Source organism: Hyla sarda, chromosome 1 (genome assembly GCF_029499605.1).
Source record: "Hyla sarda isolate aHylSar1 chromosome 1, aHylSar1.hap1, whole genome shotgun sequence".
NCBI classification, from domain to species: domain Eukaryota; kingdom Metazoa; phylum Chordata; class Amphibia; order Anura; family Hylidae; genus Hyla; species Hyla sarda.
In genome coordinates this window covers 275,086,637-275,110,231 of record NC_079189.1, presented here as the reverse complement: position 1 = coordinate 275,110,231, position 23,595 = coordinate 275,086,637, and the positions used below count along the sequence as shown (strand labels likewise).

Below are 23,595 nucleotides of genomic sequence, written 5' to 3'. Positions count from 1 at the left end.
AGCAGGCGCGTTCAGCTTATAATGGCCATTGAAAGCTTCGTGCTTTTTATACTGTGCATTTAAGCATCAATAAATCCTTTTCGGAATCGGAGAGGAAGGCGGCAACAGAGCAAAATGTCAATAGCACCTTGGATTGCCAGCCAGTCTCCCATGCCCTTACTTGCCGGGCAGCAGTCTGCGATCTGACAAGAACAGGCACATTCAGCTTAGGATAGCCGTAGACGGCCTCACACAATGTATACTGTGGATTTAAACATCAATAAATCCTTTTCGGAATCGGAACGGAAGGCGGCAACAGAGCAAAATGTCAACGGCAGCCGGGATTCCCAGCCAGTGTCCCATGCCGGTACTTATCGGGCCCTAAGATCTGTACCAGTCTGCGATCTGACGAGAGCAGGCGCGTTAAGCTTAGGATGGCCGTCGACAGCTTCACACCTTGTATACTGTGGATTTAAGTATCAATAAATTATTTTCGGAATCGGAGCGGAAGGCAGCAATAGAGCAAAATGTCAACAGCAACCGGATTCCCAGCCAGTCTCCCATGCCAGTACTTACCGGGCCCTAAGCTGGGTAGCAGTCTGCGATCTGACGAGAGCAAGCGCGTTCAGCTTAGGATGGCCATTGACAGCTTCATGCTTTTTATACTGTGCATTTAAGCATCAATAAATCCTTTTCGGAATCGGAACGGAAGGCGGCAACAGAGCAAAATGTCAACTGCACCCGGGATTCCCAGCCAGTCTCCCATGCCGGTACTTACTGGGCAGCAGTCTGCGATCTGACGAGAGAAGGCACGTTCAGCTTAGGATGGCCGTTGACATCTTCACGCCTTGTATATTGTGGATTTAAGCATCAATAAAGATTTTTTTCATCGGAGAGGAAGGCGGCAACAGAGCAAAATGTCAATGGTACCTTGGATTGCCAGCCAGTCTCCCATGCCGGTAACTGCCGGGCAGCAGTCTGCGATCTGAGGAGAGCAGGCACGTTCAGGCTTAGGATGGCCGTTGACAGCTTCACACCCTGTATTTTGTGGATTTAAGCATCAATAAATCCTTTTCCGAATCGGAGCGGAAGGTGGCAACAGATTAAAATGTCAACTGCACCCGGGATTCCCAGCCAGTCTCCCATGCTGGTACTTACCAGGCCCTAAGCTGGGTAGCAGTCTGCAATCTGATGAGAGCAGGCGTGTTCAGCTTAGGATGGCCGTTGCCAGCTTCACACTTTGTATACTGTGGATTTAAGCATCAATAAATAATTTTCGGAATCGGAGCAGAAACAGAGCAAAATGTCAACTGCACCCGGGATTCCCAGCCAGTCTCCCATGCTGGTACTTACCAGGCCCGAAGCTGGGTAGCAGTCTGCGATCTGACGAGAGCAGGCGCGTTCAGCTTAGGATGGCCATTGACTGCATCATGCTTTTTATACTGTGCATTTAAGCATCAATAAATCCTTTTCGGAATCGGAGAGGAAGGCGGCAACAGAGCAAAATGTCAATATCACCTTGGATTGCCAGCCAGTCTCCCATGCCCGTACTTGCGGGGCAGCAGTCTGCGATCTGACAAGAACAGGCACATTCAGCTTAGGATAGCTGTAGACGGCTTCACACCCTGTATACTGTGGATTTAAGCATCAATAAATCCTTTTCGGAATCGAAGCGGAAGGCGACTACAGAGCAAAATGTCAACAACACCTGGGATTCCCAGCCAGTCTCCCATGCTGGTACTTACCAGGCCCTAAGCTGGGTAGCAGTCTGCGATCTGACGAGAGCAGGCGCGTTCAGCTTAGGATGTCCGTTGACAGCTTCACGTTTTGTATACTGTGGATTTAAGCATCAATAAATAATTTTCGGAATCGGAGCAGAAACAGAGCAAAATGTCAACTGCACCCGGGATTCCCAGCCAGTCTCCCATGCTGGTACTTACCAGGCCCGAAGCTGGGTAGCAGTCTGCGATCTGACGAGAACAGGCGCATTCAGCTTAGGATGGCCGTAGACATCTTCACACCCTGTATACTGTGGATTTAAGCATCAATAAATCCTTTTCGGAATCGGAGCGTAAGGCGGCAACAGAGCAAAATGTCAACGACACCTGGGAGTCCCAGCCAGTCTCCCATGCTGGTACTTACCGGGCCCTAAGCTGGGTAGCACAGTCTGCGATCTGACGAGAGCAGGCACGTTCAGCTTAGGATGGCCATTGACAGCTTCTTGCCCTTTATACTGTGCATTTAAGCATCAATAAATCCTTTTCGGAATCGGAAAAGGAAGGCGGCAACAGAGCAAAATGTCAACGGCAGCCGGGATTCCCAGCCAGTGTCCCATGCCGGTACTTACCGGGCCCTAAGATCTGTACCAGTCTGCGATCTGACAAGAGCAGGCGCGTTAAGCTTAGGATGGCCGTCGACAGCTTCACACCTTGTATACTGTGGATTTAAGCATCAATAAATTCTTTTCGGAATCTGAGCGGAAGGCAGCAATAGAGCAAAATGTCAACGGCACCTGGGATTCCCAGCCAGTCTCCCATGCCAGTACTTACCGGGCCCTAAGCTGGGTAGCAGTCTGCGATCTGATGAGAGCAGGCGCGTTCAGCTTAGGACGGCCATTGACAGCCATTGACAGCCATTGACAGCCATTGACAGCCATTGACAGCCATTGACAGCCATTGACAGCTTCATGCTTTTTATACTGTGCCTTTAATCATCAATAAATCCTTTTCGGAATCGGAGAGGAAGGCGGCAACAGAGCAAAATGTCAATAGCACCTTGAGCACCTTGGATTGCAGCCAGTCTCCCATGCCCGTACTTGCCGGGCAGCAGTCTGCGATCTGACAAGAACAGGCACATTCAGCTTAGATAGCCGTAGACGGCTTCACACCCTGTATACTGTGGATTTAAGCATCAATAAATCCTTTTCGGAATCGGAGCGGAAGGCGGCTACAGAGCAAAATGTCAACAACACCTGGGATTCCCAGCCAGTCTCCATGCTGGTACTTACCGGGCCCTAAGCTGGGTAGCAGTCTGCGATCTGACGAGAGCAGGCGCGTTCAGCTTAGATGGCCATTGACAGCTTCATGAATTTATACTGTGCATTTAAGCATCAATAAATCCTTTTCGGAATCGGAGAGGAAGGCGGCAACAGAGCAAAATGTCAATAGCACCTTGGATTGCCAGCCAGTCTCCCATGCCCGTTCTTGCCGGGCAGCAGTCTGCGATGTGACAAGAACAGGCACATTCAGCTTAGGATAGCCGTAGACGGCTTCACACCCTGTATACTGTGGATTTAAGCATCAATAAATCCTTTTCGGAATCGGAGCGGAGGCGGCTAAAGAGCAAATGTCAACAACACCTGGGATTCCCAGCCAGTCTCCATGCTGGTACTTACCGGGCCCTAAGCTGGGTAGCAGTCTGCGATCTGACGAGAGCAGGCCGTTCAGCTTAGGATGGCCGTTGACAGCTTCACGCCCTTTATACTGTGCATTTAAGCATCAATAAATCCTTTTCGGAATCGGAACGGAAGGTGGCAACAGAGCAAAATGTCAACTGCACCCGGGATTCCCAGCCAGTCTCCCATGCTGGTACTTACTGGGCCCTAAGCTGGGTAGCAGTCTGCGATCTGACGAGAGCAGGCGCGTTCAGTTTAGGATGGCCGTTGACATCTTCACGCCTTGTATATTGTGGATTTAAGCATCAATAAATATTTTTATTAATCGGAGAGGATGGCGGCAACAGAGCAAAATGTCAATGGCACCTTGGATTGCCAGCCAGTCTCCCATGCCGGGCAGCAGTCTGCAATCTGAGGAGAGCAGGCACGTTCAGGCTTAGGATGGCCGTTGACAGCTTCACACCCTGTATATTGTGGATTTAAGCATCAATAAATCCTTTTCCGAATCGGAGCGGAAGGCGGCAACAGATTAAAATGTCAACTGCACCCGGGATTCCCAGCCAGTCTCCCATGCTGGTACTTGCCAGGCCCTAAGCTGGGTAGCAGTCTGCGATCTAACGAGAGCAGGCGCGTTCAGCTTAGGATGGCCGTTGACAGCTTCACACTTTGTATACTGTGGATTTAAGCATCAATAAATAATTTTCGGAATCGGAGCAGAAACAGAGCAAAATGTCAACTGCACCCGGGATTCCCAGCCAGTTTCCCATGCTGGTACTTACCAGGCCCGAAGCTGGGTAGCAGTCTGCAATCTGACGAGAACAGGCGCATTCAGCTTAGGATGGCCGTAGACATCTTCACACCCTGTATACTGTGGATTTAAGCATCAATAAATCCTTTTCGGAATCGGCGCGGAAGGCGGCAACAGAGCAAAATGTCAACGACACCTGGGATTCCCAGCCAGTCTCCCATGCTGGTACTTACCGGGCCCTAAGCTGGGTAGCAGTCTGCGATCTGACGAGAGCAGGCGCGTTCAGCTTATAATGGCCATTGAAAGCTTCTTGCTTTTTATACTTTGCATTTAAGCATCAATAAATCCTTTTCGGAATCGGAGAGGAAGGCGGCAACAGAGCAAAATGTTAATAGCACCTTGGATTGCCAGCCAGTCTCCCATGCCCGTACTTGCCGGGCAGCAGTCTGCAATCTGACAAGAACAGGCACATTCAGCTTAGGATAGCCGTAGACGGCCTCACACAATGTATACTGTGGATTTAAGCATCAATAAATCCTTTTCGGAATCGGAACGGAAGGCGGCAACAGAGCAAAATGTCAACGGCAGCCGGGATTCCCAGCCAGTGTCCCATGCCGGTACTTACCGGGCCCTAAGATCTGTACCAGTCTGCGATCTGAAGAGAGCAGGCGCGTTAAGCTTAGGATGGCCGTCGACAGCTTCACACCTTGTATACTGTGGATTTAAGCATCAATAAATTATTTTCGGAATCGGAGCGGAAGGCAGCAATAGAGCAAAATGTCAACAGCAACCGGGATTCCCAGCCAGTCTCCCATGCCAGTACTTACCGGGCCCTAAGCTGGGTAGCAGTCTGCGATCTGACGAGAGCAGGCGCGTTCTGCTTAGTATGGCCATTGACAGCTTCATGCTTTTTATACTGTGCATTTAAGCATCAATAAATCCTTTTCGGAATCGGAACGGAAGGCGGCAACAGAGCAAAATGTCAACTGCACCCGGGATTCCCAGCCAGTCTCCCATGCCGGTACTTACTGGGCAGCAGTCTGCGATGTGACGAGAGAAGGCACGTTCAGCTTAGGATGGCCGTTGACATCTTCACGCCTTGTATATTGTGGATTTAAGCATCAATAAAGATTTTTTTAATCGGAGAGGAAGGCGGAAACAGAGCAAAATGTCAATGGTACCTTGGATTGCCAGCCAGTCTCCCATGCCGCTAACTGCCGGGCAGCAGTCTGCGATCTGAGGAGAGCAGGCACGTTCAGGCTTAGGATGGCCTTTGACAGCTTCACACCCTGTATTTTGTGGATTTAAGCATCAATAAATCCTTTTCCGAATCGGAGCGGAAGGCGGCAACAGATTAAAATGTCAACTGCACCCGGGATTCCCAGCCAGTCTCCCCTGCTGGTACTTACCAGGCCCTAAGCTGGGTAGCAGTCTGCGATCTGACGAGAGCAGGCGCGTTCAGCTTAGGATGGCCGTTGACAGCTTCACACTTTGTATACTGTGGATTTAAGCATCAATAATAATTTTCGGAATCGGAGCAGAAACAGAGCAAAATGTCAACTGCACTCGGGATTCCCAGCCAGTCTCCCATGCTGGTACTTACCAGGCCCGAAGCTGGGTAGCAGTCTGCGATCTGACGAGAACAGGCACATTCAGCTTAGGATGGCCGTAGACATCTTCACACCCTGTATACTGTGGATTTAAGCATCAATAAATCCTTTTCGGAATCGGAGCGTAAGGCGGCAACAGAGCAAAATGTCAACGACACCTGGGATTCCCAGCCAGTCTCCCATGCTGGTACTTACCAGGCCCTAAGCTGGGTAGCAGTCTGCGATCTGACGAGAGCAGGCGCGTTCAGCTTAGGATGGCCGTTGACAGCTTCTCGTCCTTTATACTGTGCATTTAAGCATCAATAAATCCTTTTCGGAATCGGAACGGAAGGCGGCAACAGAGCAAAATGTCAACGGCAGCCGGGATTCCCAGCCAGTGTCCCATGCCGGTACTTACCGGGCCCTAAGATCTGTATCAGTCTACGATCTGACGAGAGCAGGCGCGTTAAGCTTAGGATGGCCGTCGACAGCTTCACACCTTGTATACTGTGGATTTAAGCATCAATAAATTATTTTCGGAATCGGAGCGGAAGGCAGCAATAGAGCAAAATGTCAACGGCACCTGGGATTCCCAGCCAGTCCCCATGCTAGTACTTACCGGTCCCTAAGCTGGGTAGCAGTCTGCGATCTGATGAGAGCAGGCGCGTTCAGCTTATAATGGCCATTGAAAGCTTCGTGCTTTTTATACTGTGCATTTAAGCATCAATAAATCCTTTTCGGAATCGGAGAGGAAGGCGGCAACAGAGCAAAATGTCAATAGCACCTTGGATTGCCAGCCAGTCTCCCATGCCCTTACTTGCCGGGCAGCAGTCTGCGATCTGACAAGAACAGGCACATTCAGCTTAGGATAGCCGTAGACGGCCTCACACAATGTATACTGTGGATTTAAACATCAATAAATCCTTTTCGGAATCGGAACGGAAGGCGGCAACAGAGCAAAATGTCAACGGCAGCCGGGATTCCCAGCCAGTGTCCCATGCCGGTACTTATCGGGCCCTAAGATCTGTACCAGTCTGCGATCTGACGAGAGCAGGCGCGTTAAGCTTAGGATGGCCGTCGACAGCTTCACACCTTGTATACTGTGGATTTAAGTATCAATAAATTATTTTCGGAATCGGAGCGGAAGGCAGCAATAGAGCAAAATGTCAACAGCAACCGGGATTCCCAGCCAGTCTCCCATGCCAGTACTTACCGGGCCCTAAGCTGGGTAGCAGTCTGCGATCTGACGAGAGCAGGCGCGTTCAGCTTAGGATGGCCATTGACAGCTTCATGCTTTTTATACTGTGCATTTAAGCATCAATAAATCCTTTTCGGAATCGGAACGGAAGGCGGCAACAGAGCAAAATGTCAACTGCACCCGGGATTCCCAGCCAGTCTCCCATGCCGGTACTTACTGGGCAGCAGTCTGCGATCTGACGAGAGAAGGCACGTTCAGCTTAGGATGGCCGTTGACATCTTCACGCCTTGTATATTGTGGATTTAAGCATCAATAAAGATTTTTTTCATCGGAGAGGAAGGCGGCAACAGAGCAAAATGTCAATGGTACCTTGGATTGCCAGCCAGTCTCCCATGCCGGTAACTGCCGGGCAGCAGTCTGCGATCTGAGGAGAGCAGGCACGTTCAGGCTTAGGATGGCCGTTGACAGCTTCACACCCTGTATTTTGTGGATTTAAGCATCAATAAATCCTTTTCCGAATCGGAGCGGAAGGTGGCAACAGATTAAAATGTCAACTGCACCCGGGATTCCCAGCCAGTCTCCCATGCTGGTACTTACCAGGCCCTAAGCTGGGTAGCAGTCTGCAATCTGATGAGAGCAGGCGTGTTCAGCTTAGGATGGCCGTTGCCAGCTTCACACTTTGTATACTGTGGATTTAAGCATCAATAAATAATTTTCGGAATCGGAGCAGAAACAGAGCAAAATGTCAACTGCACCCGGGATTCCCAGCCAGTCTCCCATGCTGGTACTTACCAGGCCCGAAGCTGGGTAGCAGTCTGCGATCTGACGAGAGCAGGCGCGTTCAGCTTAGGATGGCCATTGACTGCATCATGCTTTTTATACTGTGCATTTAAGCATCAATAAATCCTTTTCGGAATCGGAGAGGAAGGCGGCAACAGAGCAAAATGTCAATATCACCTTGGATTGCCAGCCAGTCTCCCATGCCCGTACTTGCGGGGCAGCAGTCTGCGATCTGACAAGAACAGGCACATTCAGCTTAGGATAGCTGTAGACGGCTTCACACCCTGTATACTGTGGATTTAAGCATCAATAAATCCTTTTCGGAATCGAAGCGGAAGGCGACTACAGAGCAAAATGTCAACAACACCTGGGATTCCCAGCCAGTCTCCCATGCAGGTACTTACCAGGTCCTAAGCTGGGTAGCAGTCTGCGATCTGACGAGAGCAGGCGCGTTCAGCTTAGGATGTCCGTTGACAGCTTCACGTTTTGTATACTGTGGATTTAAGCATCAATAAATAATTTTCGGAATCGGAGCAGAAACAGAGCAAAATGTCAACTGCACCCGGGATTCCCAGCCAGTCTCCCATGCTGGTACTTACCAGGCCCGAAGCTGGGTAGCAGTCTGCGATCTGACGAGAACAGGCGCATTCAGCTTAGGATGGCCGTAGACATCTTCACACCCTGTATACTGTGGATTTAAGCATCAATAAATCCTTTTCGGATTCGGAGCATAAGGCGGCAACAGAGCAAAATGTCAACGACACCTGGGAGTCCCAGCCAGTCTCCCATGCTGGTACTTACCGGGCCCTAAGCTGGGTAGCAGTCTGCGATCTGACGAGAGCAGGCACGTTCAGCTTAGGATGGCCATTGACAGCTTCTTGCCCTTTATACTGTGCATTTAAGCATCAATAAATCCTTTTCGGAATCGGAAAAGGAAGGCGGCAACAGAGCAAAATGTCAACGGCAGCCGGGATTCCCAGCCAGTGTCCCATGCCGGTACTTACCGGGCCCTAAGATCTGTACCAGTCTGCGATCTGACAAGAGCAGGCGCGTTAAGCTTAGGATGGCCGTCGACAGCTTCACACCTTGTATACTGTGGATTTAAGCATCAATAAATTCTTTTCGGAATCTGAGCGGAAGGCAGCAATAGAGCAAAATGTCAACGGCACCTGGGATTCCCAGCCAGTCTCCCATGCCAGTACTTACCGGGCCCTAAGCTGGGTAGCAGTCTGCGATCTGATGAGAGCAGGCGCGTTCAGCTTAGGACGGCCATTGACAGCCATTGACAGCCATTGACAGCCATTGACAGCCATTGACAGCCATTGACAGCCATTGACAGCTTCATGCTTTTTATACTGTGCCTTTAATCATCAATAAATCCTTTTCGGAATCGGAGAGGAAGGCGGCAACAGAGCAAAATGTCAATAGCACCTTGGATTGCCAGCCAGTCTCCCATGCCCGTACTTGCCGGGCAGCAGTCTGCGATCTGACAAGAACAGGCACATTCAGCTTAGGATAGCCGTAGACGGCTTCACACCCTGTATACTGTGGATTTAAGCATCAATAAATCCTTTTCGGAATCGGAGCGGAAGGCGGCTACAGAGCAAAATGTCAACAACACCTGGGATTCCCAGCCAGTCTCCCATGCTGGTACTTACCGGGCCCTAAGCTGGGTAGCAGTCTGCGATCTGACGAGAGCAGGCGCGTTCAGCTTAGGATGGCCATTGACAGCTTCATGAATTTTATACTGTGCATTTAAGCATCAATAAATCCTTTTCGGAATCGGAGAGGAAGGCGGCAACAGAGCAAAATGTCAATAGCACCTTGGATTGCCAGCCAGTCTCCCATGCCCGTTCTTGCCGGGCAGCAGTCTGCGATGTGACAAGAACAGGCACATTCAGCTTAGGATAGCCGTAGACGGCTTCACACCCTGTATACTGTGGATTTAAGCATCAATAAATCCTTTTCGGAATCGGAGCGGAAGGCGGCTAAAGAGCAAAATGTCAACAACACCTGGGATTCCCAGCCAGTCTCCCATGCTGGTACTTACCGGGCCCTAAGCTGGGTAGCAGTCTGCGATCTGACGAGAGCAGGCGCGTTCAGCTTAGGATGGCCGTTGACAGCTTCACGCCCTTTATACTGTGCATTTAAGCATCAATAAATCCTTTTCGGAATCGGAACGGAAGGTGGCAACAGAGCAAAATGTCAACTGCACCCGGGATTCCCAGCCAGTCTCCCATGCTGGTACTTACTGGGCCCTAAGCTGGGTAGCAGTCTGCGATCTGACGAGAGCAGGCGCGTTCAGTTTAGGATGGCCGTTGACATCTTCACGCCTTGTATATTGTGGATTTAAGCATCAATAAATATTTTTATTAATCGGAGAGGATGGCGGCAACAGAGCAAAATGTCAATGGCACCTTGGATTGCCAGCCAGTCTCCCATGCCGGGCAGCAGTCTGCAATCTGAGGAGAGCAGGCACGTTCAGGCTTAGGATGGCCGTTGACAGCTTCACACCCTGTATATTGTGGATTTAAGCATCAATAAATCCTTTTCCGAATCGGAGCGGAAGGCGGCAACAGATTAAAATGTCAACTGCACCCGGGATTCCCAGCCAGTCTCCCATGCTGGTACTTGCCAGGCCCTAAGCTGGGTAGCAGTCTGCGATCTAACGAGAGCAGGCGCGTTCAGCTTAGGATGGCCGTTGACAGCTTCACACTTTGTATACTGTGGATTTAAGCATCAATAAATAATTTTCGGAATCGGAGCAGAAACAGAGCAAAATGTCAACTGCACCCGGGATTCCCAGCCAGTTTCCCATGCTGGTACTTACCAGGCCCGAAGCTGGGTAGCAGTCTGCAATCTGACGAGAACAGGCGCATTCAGCTTAGGATGGCCGTAGACATCTTCACACCCTGTATACTGTGGATTTAAGCATCAATAAATCCTTTTCGGAATCGGCGCGGAAGGCGGCAACAGAGCAAAATGTCAACGACACCTGGGATTCCCAGCCAGTCTCCCATGCTGGTACTTACCGGGCCCTAAGCTGGGTAGCAGTCTGCGATCTGACGAGAGCAGGCGCGTTCAGCTTATAATGGCCATTGAAAGCTTCTTGCTTTTTATACTTTGCATTTAAGCATCAATAAATCCTTTTCGGAATCGGAGAGGAAGGCGGCAACAGAGCAAAATGTTAATAGCACCTTGGATTGCCAGCCAGTCTCCCATGCCCGTACTTGCCGGGCAGCAGTCTGCAATCTGACAAGAACAGGCACATTCAGCTTAGGATAGCCGTAGACGGCCTCACACAATGTATACTGTGGATTTAAGCATCAATAAATCCTTTTCGGAATCGGAACGGAAGGCGGCAACAGAGCAAAATGTCAACGGCAGCCGGGATTCCCAGCCAGTGTCCCATGCCGGTACTTACCGGGCCCTAAGATCTGTACCAGTCTGCGATCTGAAGAGAGCAGGCGCGTTAAGCTTAGGATTGCCGTCGACAGCTTCACACCTTGTATACTGTGGATTTAAGCATCAATAAATTATTTTCGGAATCGGAGCGGAAGGCAGCAATAGAGCAAAATGTCAACAGCAACCGGGATTCCCAGCCAGTCTCCCATGCCAGTACTTACCGGGCCCTAAGCTGGGTAGCAGTCTGCGATCTGACGAGAGCAGGCGCGTTCTGCTTAGTATGGCCATTGACAGCTTCATGCTTTTTATACTGTGCATTTAAGCATCAATAAATCCTTTTCGGAATCGGAACGGAAGGCGGCAACAGAGCAAAATGTCAACTGCACCCGGGATTCCCAGCCAGTCTCCCATGCCGGTACTTACTGGGCAGCAGTCTGCGATGTGACGAGAGAAGGCACGTTCAGCTTAGGATGGCCGTTGACATCTTCACGCCTTGTATATTGTGGATTTAAGCATCAATAAAGATTTTTTTAATCGGAGAGGAAGGCGGAAACAGAGCAAAATGTCAATGGTACCTTGGATTGCCAGCCAGTCTCCCATGCCGCTAACTGCCGGGCAGCAGTCTGCGATCTGAGGAGAGCAGGCACGTTCAGGCTTAGGATGGCCTTTGACAGCTTCACACCCTGTATTTTGTGGATTTAAGCATCAATAAATCCTTTTCCGAATCGGAGCGGAAGGCGGCAACAGATTAAAATGTCAACTGCACCCGGGATTCCCAGCCAGTCTCCCCTGCTGGTACTTACCAGGCCCTAAGCTGGGTAGCAGTCTGCGATCTGACGAGAGCAGGCGCGTTCAGCTTAGGATGGCCGTTGACAGCTTCACACTTTGTATACTGTGGATTTAAGCATCAATAATAATTTTCGGAATCGGAGCAGAAACAGAGCAAAATGTCAACTGCACTCGGGATTCCCAGCCAGTCTCCCATGCTGGTACTTACCAGGCCCGAAGCTGGGTAGCAGTCTGCGATCTGACGAGAACAGGCACATTCAGCTTAGGATGGCCGTAGACATCTTCACACCCTGTATACTGTGGATTTAAGCATCAATAAATCCTTTTCGGAATCGGAGCGTAAGGCGGCAACAGAGCAAAATGTCAACGACACCTGGGATTCCCAGCCAGTCTCCCATGCTGGTACTTACCAGGCCCTAAGCTGGGTAGCAGTCTGCGATCTGACGAGAGCAGGCGCGTTCAGCTTAGGATGGCCGTTGACAGCTTCTCGTCCTTTATACTGTGCATTTAAGCATCAATAAATCCTTTTCGGAATCGGAACGGAAGGCGGCAACAGAGCAAAATGTCAACGGCAGCCGGGATTCCCAGCCAGTGTCCCATGCCGGTACTTACCGGGCCCTAAGATCTGTATCAGTCTACGATCTGACGAGAGCAGGCGCGTTAAGCTTAGGATGGCCGTCGACAGCTTCACACCTTGTATACTGTGGATTTAAGCATCAATAAATTATTTTCGGAATCGGAGCGGAAGGCAGCAATAGAGCAAAATGTCAACGGCACCTGGGATTCCCAGCCAGTCCCCATGCTAGTACTTACCGGTCCCTAAGCTGGGTAGCAGTCTGCGATCTGATGAGAGCAGGCGCGTTCAGCTTATAATGGCCATTGAAAGCTTCGTGCTTTTTATACTGTGCATTTAAGCATCAATAAATCCTTTTCGGAATCGGAGAGGAAGGCGGCAACAGAGCAAAATGTCAATAGCACCTTGGATTGCCAGCCAGTCTCCCATGCCCTTACTTGCCGGGCAGCAGTCTGCGATCTGACAAGAACAGGCACATTCAGCTTAGGATAGCCGTAGACGGCCTCACACAATGTATACTGTGGATTTAAACATCAATAAATCCTTTTCGGAATCGGAACGGAAGGCGGCAACAGAGCAAAATGTCAACGGCAGCCGGGATTCCCAGCCAGTGTCCCATGCCGGTACTTATCGGGCCCTAAGATCTGTACCAGTCTGCGATCTGACGAGAGCAGGCGCGTTAAGCTTAGGATGGCCGTCGACAGCTTCACACCTTGTATACTGTGGATTTAAGTATCAATAAATTATTTTCGGAATCGGAGCGGAAGGCAGCAATAGAGCAAAATGTCAACAGCAACCGGGATTCCCAGCCAGTCTCCCATGCCAGTACTTACCGGGCCCTAAGCTGGGTAGCAGTCTGCGATCTGACGAGAGCAGGCGCGTTCAGCTTAGGATGGCCATTGACAGCTTCATGCTTTTTATACTGTGCATTTAAGCATCAATAAATCCTTTTCGGAATCGGAACGGAAGGCGGCAACAGAGCAAAATGTCAACTGCACCCGGGATTCCCAGCCAGTCTCCCATGCCGGTACTTACTGGGCAGCAGTCTGCGATCTGACGAGAGAAGGCACGTTCAGCTTAGGATGGCCGTTGACATCTTCACGCCTTGTATATTGTGGATTTAAGCATCAATAAAGATTTTTTTCATCGGAGAGGAAGGCGGCAACAGAGCAAAATGTCAATGGTACCTTGGATTGCCAGCCAGTCTCCCATGCCGGTAACTGCCGGGCAGCAGTCTGCGATCTGAGGAGAGCAGGCACGTTCAGGCTTAGGATGGCCGTTGACAGCTTCACACCCTGTATTTTGTGGATTTAAGCATCAATAAATCCTTTTCCGAATCGGAGCGGAAGGTGGCAACAGATTAAAATGTCAACTGCACCCGGGATTCCCAGCCAGTCTCCCATGCTGGTACTTACCAGGCCCTAAGCTGGGTAGCAGTCTGCAATCTGATGAGAGCAGGCGTGTTCAGCTTAGGATGGCCGTTGCCAGCTTCACACTTTGTATACTGTGGATTTAAGCATCAATAAATAATTTTCGGAATCGGAGCAGAAACAGAGCAAAATGTCAACTGCACCCGGGATTCCCAGCCAGTCTCCCATGCTGGTACTTACCAGGCCCGAAGCTGGGTAGCAGTCTGCGATCTGACGAGAGCAGGCGCGTTCAGCTTAGGATGGCCATTGACTGCATCATGCTTTTTATACTGTGCATTTAAGCATCAATAAATCCTTTTCGGAATCGGAGAGGAAGGCGGCAACAGAGCAAAATGTCAATATCACCTTGGATTGCCAGCCAGTCTCCCATGCCCGTACTTGCGGGGCAGCAGTCTGCGATCTGACAAGAACAGGCACATTCAGCTTAGGATAGCTGTAGACGGCTTCACACCCTGTATACTGTGGATTTAAGCATCAATAAATCCTTTTCGGAATCGAAGCGGAAGGCGACTACAGAGCAAAATGTCAACAACACCTGGGATTCCCAGCCAGTCTCCCATGCTGGTACTTACCAGGCCCTAAGCTGGGTAGCAGTCTGCGATCTGACGAGAGCAGGCGCGTTCAGCTTAGGATGGCCGTAGACATCTTCACACCCTGTATACTGTGGATTTAAGCATCAATAAATCCTTTTCGGAATCGGAGCGGAAGGCAGCAACAGAGCAAAATGTCAACGACACCTGGGATTCCCAGCCAGTCTCCCATGCTGGTACTTACCGGGCCCTAAGCTGGGTAGCAGTCTGCGATCTGACGAGAGCAGGCGCGTTCAGCTTAGGATGGCCGTTGACAGCTTCTTGCCCTTTATACTGTGCATTTAAGCATCAATAAATCCTTTTCGGAATCGGAACGGAAGGCGGCAACAGAGCAACATGTCAACGGCAGCCGGGATTCCCAGCCAGTGTCCCATGCCGGTACTTACCGGGCCCTAAGATCTGTACCAGTCTGCGATCTGACGAGAGCAGGCGCGTTAAGCTTAGGATGGCCGTTGACATCTTCACGCATTGTATATTGTGGATTTAAGCATCAATAAATATTTTTATTAATCGGAGAGGAAGGCGGCAACAGAGCAAAATGTCAATGGCACCTTGGATTGCCAGCCAGTCTCCCACGCCGGTATCTGCCGGGCAGCAGTCTGCGATCTGAGGAGAGCAGACACGTTCAGCTTAGGATGGCCGTTGACAGCTTCACACCCTGTATATTGTGGATTTAAGCATCAATAAATCCTTTTCCGAATCGGAGCGGAAGGCGGCAACATATTAAAATGTCAACTGCACCCGGGATTCCAGCCAGTCTACCATGCTGGTACTTACCAGGCCCTAAGCTGGGTAGCAGTCTGCGATCTGACGAGAGCAGGCGCGTTCAGCTTAGGATGGCCGTTGACAGCTTCACACTTTGTATACTGTGGATTTAAGCATCAATAAATAATTTTCGGAATCGGAGCAGAAACAGAGCAAAATGTCAACTGCACCCGGGATTCCCAGCCAGTCTCCCATGCTGGTACTTACCAGGCCCGAAGCTGGGTAGCAGTCTGCGATCTGACGAGAACAGACACATTCAGCTTAGGATGGCCGTAGACATCTTCACACGCTGTATACTGTGGATTTAAGCATCAATAAATCCTTTACGGAATCGGAGCGGAAGGCGGCAACAGAGCAAAATGTCAACGACACCTGGGATTCCCAGTCAGTCTCCCATGCTGGTACTTACCGGGCCCTAAGCTGGGTAGCAGTCTGCGATCTGACGAGAGCAGGCGCGTTCAGCTTAGGTTGGCCGTTGACATCTTCTTGTCCTTTATACTGTGCATTTAAGCATCAATAAATCCTTTTCGGAATCGGAACGGAAGGCGGCAACAGAGCAAAATGTCAACAGCAGCCGGGATTCCCAGCCAGTGTCCCATGCCGGTACTTACCGGGCCCTAAGATCTGTATCAGTCTACGATCTGACGAGAGCAGGCGCGTTAAGCTTAGGATGGCCGTCGACAGCTTCACACCTTGTATACTGTGGATTTAAGCATCAATAAATTATTTTCGGAATCGGAGCGGAAGGCAGCAATAGAGCAAAATGTCAACGGCAACCGGGATTCCCAGCCAGTGTCCCATGCCGGTACTTACCGGGCCCTAAGATCTGTACCAGTCTGCGATCTGACGAGAGCAGGCGCGTTAAGCTTAGGATGGCCGTCGACAGCTTCACACCTTGTGTACTGTGGATTTAAGCATCAATAAATTATTTTTGGAATCGGAGAGGAAGGCGGCAACAGAGCAAAATGTCAATAGCACCTTGGATTGCCAGTCAGTCTCCCACGCCCGTACTTGCCGGGCAGCAGTCTGCGATCTGACAAGAACAGGCACATTCAGCTTAGGATAGCCGTAGACGGCTTCACACAATGTATACTGTGGATTTAAGCATCAATAAATCCTTTTCGGAATCGGAACGGAAGGCGGCAACAGAGCAAAATGTCAACGGCAGCCGGGATTCCCAGCCAGTGTCCCATGACGGTACTTACCGGGCCCTAAGATCTGTACCAGTCTGCGATCTGACGAGAGCAGGCACGTTAAGCTTAGGATGGCCGTCGACAGCTTCACACCTTGTATACTGTGGATTTAAACATCAATAAATTCTTTTCGGAATCGGAGCGGAAGGCAGCAATAGAGCAAAATGTCAACCGGGATTCCCAGCCAGTCTCCCATGCCAGTACTTACCGGGCCCTAGGCTAGGTAGCAGTCTGCGATCTGACGAGAGCAGGCGCGTTCAGCTTAGGATGGCCATTGACAGCTTTATGCATTTTATACTGTGCATTTAACCCCTTAAGGACCGGAAGTTTTTCCGTTTTTGCATTTTCGTTTTTTGCTCCTTGCCTTTAAAAAATCATAACTCTTTCAAATTTACACCTAAAAATCCATATGATGGCTTATTTTTTGCGCCACCAATTCTACTTTTTAATGACGTCAGTCATTTTGCCCAAAAATCTATGGTGAAGCGGGAAAAAAAATCATTGTGCGACAAAATTGAAAAAAAAACGCTGTTTTGTAACTTTTGGGGGCTTCCGTTTCTACGTAGTACATTTTTCGGTAAAAATGACACCTGATATGTATTCTGTAGGTCCATACGATTAAAATGATACCCTACTTATATAGGTTTGATTTTGTCGGACTTTTGGAAAAAATCATAACTACATGCAGGAAAATTAATACGTTTAAAATTGTCATCTTCTGACCCCTATAACTTTTTTATTTTTCCGTGTATGGGGCGGTATGAGGGCTCATTTTTTGCGCCGTGATCTGAAGTTTTTAACGGTACCATTTTTGCATTGATAGGACTTATTGATCACTTTTTATTCATTTTTAAATGATATAAAAAGTGACCAAAAATGCACTATTTTGGACTTTGGAATTTTTTTGCGCGCACGCCATTGACCGAGCGGTTTAATTAATGATATATTTTTATAATTCGGACATTTCCGCACGCGGTGATACCACTTATGTTTATTTTTATTTTTATTTACACTGTGTTTTTTTTTTATTGGAAAAGGGGGGTGATTCAAACTTTTAATAGGGGAGGAGTTAAATGATCTTTATTCACTTTTTTTTTTCACTTTTTTTTTGCAGTGTTATAGGTCCCATAGGGACCTATAGCACTGCACACACTGATCTTCTATGTTGATCACTGGTTTCTCATGCCTGGATCTCAGGCACTGAGCAGTCATTCGGCGATCGGACAGCGAGGAGGCAGGAAGGGGCCCTCCCGCTGTCCTGTCAGCTGTTCGGGATGCCGCGATTAGCCGCGGCTATCCCGAACAGCCCGACTGAGCTAGCCGGGAACTTTCACTTTCACTTTTAGCCGCGCGGCTCAGCTTTGAGCGCGCGGCTAAAGGGTTAATAGCGAGCGGCGCCGCGATCGGCGTTGCGCGCTATTAGAGGCGGGTCCCGGCTTCACTATGACGCCGGGCCCGCCATGATATGAGTAACCCCGCGTTATATCAGAAGAGCAGGACCAATGACGTACCGGTACGTCATTGGTCCTTAAGGGGTTAAGCATCAATAAATCCTTTTCGGAATCGGAACGGAAGGCGGCAACAGAGCAAAATGTCAACTGCACCCGGGATTCCCAGCCAGTCTCCCATGCCGGTACTTACTGGGCCCTAAGCTGGGTAGCAGTCTGCGATCTGACGAGAGCAGGCGCGTTCAGCTTAGGATGGCCGTTGACAGCTTCACACTTTGTATACTGTGGATTTAAGCATCAATAAATATTTTTTTAATCGGAGAGGTAGGCGGCAACAGAGCAAAATGTCAATGGCACCTTGGATTGCCAGCCAGTCTCCCATGCCGGTAACTGCCGGGCAGCAGTCTGCGATCTGAGGAGAGCAGGCACGTTCAGGCTTAGGATGGCCGTTGACAGCTTCACACCCTGTATATTGTGGATTTAAGCATCAATAAATCCTTTTCCGAATCGGAGCGGAAGGCGGCAACAGATTAAAATGTCAACTGCACCCGGGATTCCCAGCCAGTCTCCCATGCTGGTACTTACCAGGCCCTAAGCTGGGTAGCAGTCTGGGATCTGATGAGAGCAGGCGCGTTCAGCTTAGGATGGCCGTTGACAGCTTCACACTTTGTATACTGTGGATTTAAGCATCAATAAAAAATTTTTGGAATCGGAGCAGAAACAGAGCAAAATGTCAACTGCACCCGGGATTCCCAGCCAGTCTCCCATGCTGGTACTTACCAGGCGCGAAGCTGGGTAGCAGTCTGCGATCTGACGAGAACAAGCGCATTCAGCTTAGGATGGCCGTAGACATCTTCACACCCTGCATACTGTGGATTTAAGCATCAATAAATCCTTTTCGGAATCGGAACGGAAGGCGGCAACAGAGCAAAATGTCAACGGCAACCGGGATTCCCAGCCAGTGTCCCATGCCAGTACTTACCGGGCCCTAAGATCTGTACCAGTCTGCGATCTGACGAGAGCAGGCGCGTTAAGCTTAGGATGGCCGTCGACAGCTTCACACCTTGTATACTGTGGATTTAGACATCAATAAATTATTTTCGGAATCGGAGCGGAAGGCAGCAATAGAGCAAAATGTCAACCGGGATTCCCAGCCAGTCTCCCATGCCAGTACTTACCGGGCCCTAAGCTGGGTAGCAGTCTGCGATCTGACGAGAGCAGGCGCGTTCAGCTTAGGATGGCCATTGACAGCTTCATGCTTTTTATACTGTGCATTTAAGCATCAATAAATCCTTTTCGGAATCGGAACGGAAGGCGGCAACAGAGCAAAATGTCAACTGCACCCGGGATTCCCAGCCAGTCTCCCATGCCGGTACTTACTGGGCCCTAAGCTGGGTAGCAGTCTGCGATCTGACGAGAGCAGGCGCGTTCAGTTTAGGATGGCCGTTGACATCTTCATGCCTTGTATATTGTGGATTTAAGCATCAATAAATATTTTTTTAATCGGAGAGGAAGGCGGCAACAGAGCAAAATGTCAATGGCACCTTGGATTGCCAGCCAGTCTCCCATGCCGGTAACTGCCGGGCAGCAGTCTGCGATCTGAGGAGAGCAGGCATGTTCAGGCTTAGGATGGCCGTTGACAGCTTCACACCCTGTATATTGTGGATTTAAGCATCAATAAATCCTTTTCCGAATCGGAGCGGAAGGCGGCAACAGATTAAAATGTCAACTGCACCCGGGATTCCGAGCCAGTCTCCCATGCTGGTACTTACCAGGCCCTAAGCTGGGTAGCAGTCTGCGATCTGACGAGAGCAGGCGCGTTCAGCTTAGGATGGCTGTTGACAGCTTCACACTTTGTATACTGTGGATTTAAGCATCAATAAATAATTTTCGGAATCGGAGCAGAAACAGAGCAAAATGTCAACTGCACCCGGGATTCCCAGCCAGTCTCCCATGCTGGTACTTACCAGGCCCGAAGCTGGGTAGCAGTCTGCGATCTCACTAGAACTGACACATTCAGCTTAGGATGGCCGTAGACATTTTCACACCCTGTATACTGTGGATTTAAGCATCAATAAATCCTTTACGGAATCGGAGCGGAAGGCGGCAACAGAGCAAAATGTCAACGACACCTGGGATTCCCAGTCAGTCTCCCATGCTGGTACTTACCGGGCCCTAAGCTGGGTAGCAGTCTGCGATCTGACGAGAGCAGGCGCGATCAGCTTAGGTTGGCCGTTAACATCTTCTCATCCTTTATACTGTGCATTTAAGCATCAATAAATCCTTTTCGGAATCGGAACGGAAGGCGGCAACAGAGCAAAATGTCAACGGCAGCCGGGATTCCCAGCCAGTGTCTCATGCCGGTACTTACCGGGCCCTAAGATCTGTACCAGTCTGCGATCTGACGAGAGCAGGCACGTTAAGCTTAGGATGGCCGTCGACAGCTTCACACCTTGTATACTGTGGATTTAAGCATCAATAAATTCTTTTCGGAATCGGAGCGGAAGGCAGCAATAGAGCAAAATGTCAACGGCACCTGGGATTCCCAGCCAGTCTCCCATGCCAGTACTTACCGGGCCCTAAGCTGGGTAGCAGTCTGCGATCTGTCGAGAGCAGGCGCGTTCAGCTTAGGATGGCCATTGACAGCTTCATGCTTTTTATACTGTGCATTTAAACATCAATAAATCCTTTTCGGAATCGGAGCGGAAGGCGGCTACAGAGCAAAATGTCAACAACACCTGGGATTCCCAGCCAGTCTCCCATGCTGGTACTTACTGGGCCCTAAGCTGGGTAGCAGTCTGCGATCTGACGAGAGCAGGCGCGTTCAGCTTAGGATGGCCGTTGACAGCTTCACGCCCTTTATACTGTGCATTTAAGCATCAATAAATCCTTTTCCGAATCGGAGCGGAAGGCGGCAACAGATTAAAATGTCAACTGCACCCGGGATTCCCAGCCAGTCTCCCATGCTGGTACTTACCAGGCCCTAAGCTGGGTAGCAGTGTGCGATCTGACGAGAGCAGGGGCGTTCAGCATAGGATGGCCGTTGACAGCTTCACACTTTGTATACTGTGCATTTAAGCATCAATAAATCCTTTTCGGAATCGGAACGGAAGGCGGCAACAGAGCAAAATGTCAACGGCAACCGTGATTCCCAGCCAGTCTCCCATGCCGGTACTTACTGGGCCCTAAGCTGGGTAGCAGTCTGCGATCTGACGAGAGCAGGCGCGTTCAGTTTAGGATGGCCGTTGACATCTTCACGCCTTGTATATTGTGGATTTAAGCATCAATAAATATTTTTTTAAACGGAGAGGAAGGCGGCAACAGAGCAAAATGTCAATGGCACCTTGGATTGCCAGCCAGTCTCCCATGCCGGTAACTGCCGGGCAGCAGTCTGCGATCTGAGGAGAGCAGGCACGTTCAGGCTTAGGATGGCCGTTGACAGCTTCACACCCTGTATATTGTGGATTTAAGCATCAATAAATCCTTTTCCGAATCGGAGCGGAAGGCGGCAACAGATTAAAATTTCAACTGCACCCGGGATTCCCAGCCAGTCTCCCATGCTGGTACTTACCAGGCCCTAAGCTGGGTAGCAGTCTGCGATCTGACGAGAGCAGGCGCGTTCAGCTTAGGATGGCCGTTGACAGCTTCACACTTTGTATACTGTGGATTTAAGCATCAATAAATAATTTTCGGAATCGGAGCAGAAACAGAGCAAAATGTCAACTGCACCCGGGATTCCCAGCCAGTCTCCCATGCTGGTACTTACCAGGCCCGAAGCTGGGTAGCAGTCTGCGATCTGACGAGAACTGACACATTCAGCTTAGCATGGCCGTAGACATTTTCACACCCTGTATACTGTGGATTTAAGCATCAATAAATCCTTTACGGAAACGGAGCGGAAGGCGGCAACAGAGCAAAATGTCAACGACACCTGGGATTCCCAGTCAGTCTCCCATGCTGGTACTTACCGGGCCCTAAGCTGGGTAGCAGTCTGCGATCTGACGAGAGCAGGCGCGATCAGCTTAGGTTGGCCGTTGACATCTTTTCATCCTTTATACTGTGCATTTAAGCATCAATAAATCCTTTTCGGAATCGGAACGGAAGGCGGCAACAGAGCAAAATGTCAACGGCAGCCGGGATTCCCAGCCAGTGTCTCATGCCGGTACTTACCGGGCCCTAAGATCTGTACCAGTCTGCGATCTGACGAGAGCAGGCGCGTTAAGCTTAGGATGGCCATTGACAGCTTCACGATTTTTATACTGTGCATTTAAGCATCAATAAATCCTTTTCGGAATCGGAACGGAAGGCGGCAACAGAGCAAAATGTCAACGGCAGCCGGGATTCCCAGCCAGTCTCCCATGCCGGTACTTACTGGGCACTAAGCTGGGTAGCAGTCTGCGATCTGACGAGAGCAGGCACGATCAGCTTAGGATGGCCGTTGTCATCTTCACGCATTGTATAATGTGGATTTAAGCATCGATAAATATTTTTATTAATCGGAGAGGAAGGCGGCAACAGAGCAAAATGTCAATGGCACCTTGGATTGCCAGCCAGTCTCCCACGCCGGTATCTGCCGGGCAGCAGTCTGCGATCTGAGGAGAGCAGACACGTTCAGCTTAGGATGGCCGTTGACAGCTTCACACCCTGTATATTGTGGATTTAAGCATCAATAAATCCTTTTCCGAATCGGAGCGGAAGGCGGCAACAGATTAAAATGTCAACTGCACCCGGGATTCCAGCCAGTCTACCATGCTGGTACTTACCAGGCCCTAAGCTGGGTAGCAGTCTGCAATCTGACGAGAGCAGGCGCGTTCAGCTTAGGATGGCCGTTGACAGCTTCACACTTTGTATACTGTGGATTTAAGCATCAATAAATAATTTTCGGAATCGGAGCAAAATGTCAACTGCACCCGGGATTCCCAGCCAGTCTCCCATGCTGGTACTTACCAGGCCCGAAGACTGGGTAGCAGTCTGCGATCTGACGAGAACAGACACATTCAGCTTAGGATGGCCGTAGACATCTTCACACCCTGTATACTGTGGATTTAAGCATCAAAAAATCCTTTACGGAATCGGAGCGGAAGGTGGCAACAGAGCAAAATGTCAACGACACCTGGGATTCCCAGTCAGTCTCCCATGCTGGTACTTACCGGGCCCTAAGCTGGGTAGCAGTCTGCGATCTGACAAGAGCAGGCGCGTTCAGCTTAGGTTGGCCGTTGACATCTTCTCGTCCTTTATACTGTGCATTTAAGCATCAATAAATCCTTTTCGGAATCGGAACGGAAGGCGGCAACAGAGCAAAATGTCAACGGCACCTGGGATTCCCAGCCAGTCTCCCATGCCAGTACTTACCGGGCCCTAAGCTGGGTAGCAGTCTGCGATCTGACGAGAGCAGGCGCGTTCAGCTTAGGATGGCCATTGACAGCTTCATGCTTTTTATACTGTGCATTTAAGCATCAATAAATCCTTTTCGGAATCGGAGAGGAAGGCGGCAACAGAGCAAAATGTCAATAGCACCTTGGATTGCCAGCCAGTCTCCCATGCCCGTACTTGCCGGACAGCAGTCTGCGATCTGACAAGAACAGGCACATTCAGCTTAGGATAGCCGTAGACGGCTTCACACAATGTATACTGTGGATTTAAGCATCAATAAATCCTTTTCGGAATCGGAACGGAAGGCGGCAACAGAGCAAAATGTCAACGGCAGCCGGGA

The 23,595-nt window shown here is 49.9% G+C and overlaps 16 pseudogenes; all 16 read right to left on the bottom strand.

Annotated features, from left to right (window-relative positions):
- Window positions 1–2,479: 2,479 nt before the first annotated feature.
- On the bottom strand, window positions 2,480–2,599 carry LOC130321724 (5S ribosomal RNA; annotated as a pseudogene).
- Window positions 2,600–4,899: 2,300 nt separating this feature from the next.
- On the bottom strand, window positions 4,900–5,019 carry LOC130336202 (5S ribosomal RNA; annotated as a pseudogene).
- An 858-nt stretch (window positions 5,020–5,877) lies between these two features.
- LOC130352295 (5S ribosomal RNA) lies at window positions 5,878–5,997 on the bottom strand (annotated as a pseudogene).
- Window positions 5,998–6,874: 877 nt separating this feature from the next.
- Window positions 6,875–6,994, bottom strand: LOC130330969 (5S ribosomal RNA; annotated as a pseudogene).
- Window positions 6,995–8,845: 1,851 nt separating this feature from the next.
- LOC130321713 (5S ribosomal RNA) lies at window positions 8,846–8,965 on the bottom strand (annotated as a pseudogene).
- A 332-nt stretch (window positions 8,966–9,297) lies between these two features.
- On the bottom strand, window positions 9,298–9,417 carry LOC130331816 (5S ribosomal RNA; annotated as a pseudogene).
- A 272-nt stretch (window positions 9,418–9,689) lies between these two features.
- Window positions 9,690–9,809, bottom strand: LOC130320935 (5S ribosomal RNA; annotated as a pseudogene).
- Window positions 9,810–11,265: 1,456 nt separating this feature from the next.
- On the bottom strand, window positions 11,266–11,385 carry LOC130336180 (5S ribosomal RNA; annotated as a pseudogene).
- Window positions 11,386–12,243: 858 nt separating this feature from the next.
- Window positions 12,244–12,363, bottom strand: LOC130352284 (5S ribosomal RNA; annotated as a pseudogene).
- Window positions 12,364–13,240: 877 nt separating this feature from the next.
- Window positions 13,241–13,360, bottom strand: LOC130330961 (5S ribosomal RNA; annotated as a pseudogene).
- Window positions 13,361–14,409: 1,049 nt separating this feature from the next.
- Window positions 14,410–14,529, bottom strand: LOC130331084 (5S ribosomal RNA; annotated as a pseudogene).
- Window positions 14,530–14,611: 82 nt separating this feature from the next.
- On the bottom strand, window positions 14,612–14,731 carry LOC130314634 (5S ribosomal RNA; annotated as a pseudogene).
- Window positions 14,732–15,601: 870 nt separating this feature from the next.
- On the bottom strand, window positions 15,602–15,721 carry LOC130334105 (5S ribosomal RNA; annotated as a pseudogene).
- A 4,685-nt stretch (window positions 15,722–20,406) lies between these two features.
- On the bottom strand, window positions 20,407–20,526 carry LOC130346221 (5S ribosomal RNA; annotated as a pseudogene).
- Window positions 20,527–21,801: 1,275 nt separating this feature from the next.
- LOC130352689 (5S ribosomal RNA) lies at window positions 21,802–21,921 on the bottom strand (annotated as a pseudogene).
- A 1,264-nt stretch (window positions 21,922–23,185) lies between these two features.
- On the bottom strand, window positions 23,186–23,305 carry LOC130347419 (5S ribosomal RNA; annotated as a pseudogene).
- Window positions 23,306–23,595: the final 290 nt, after the last annotated feature.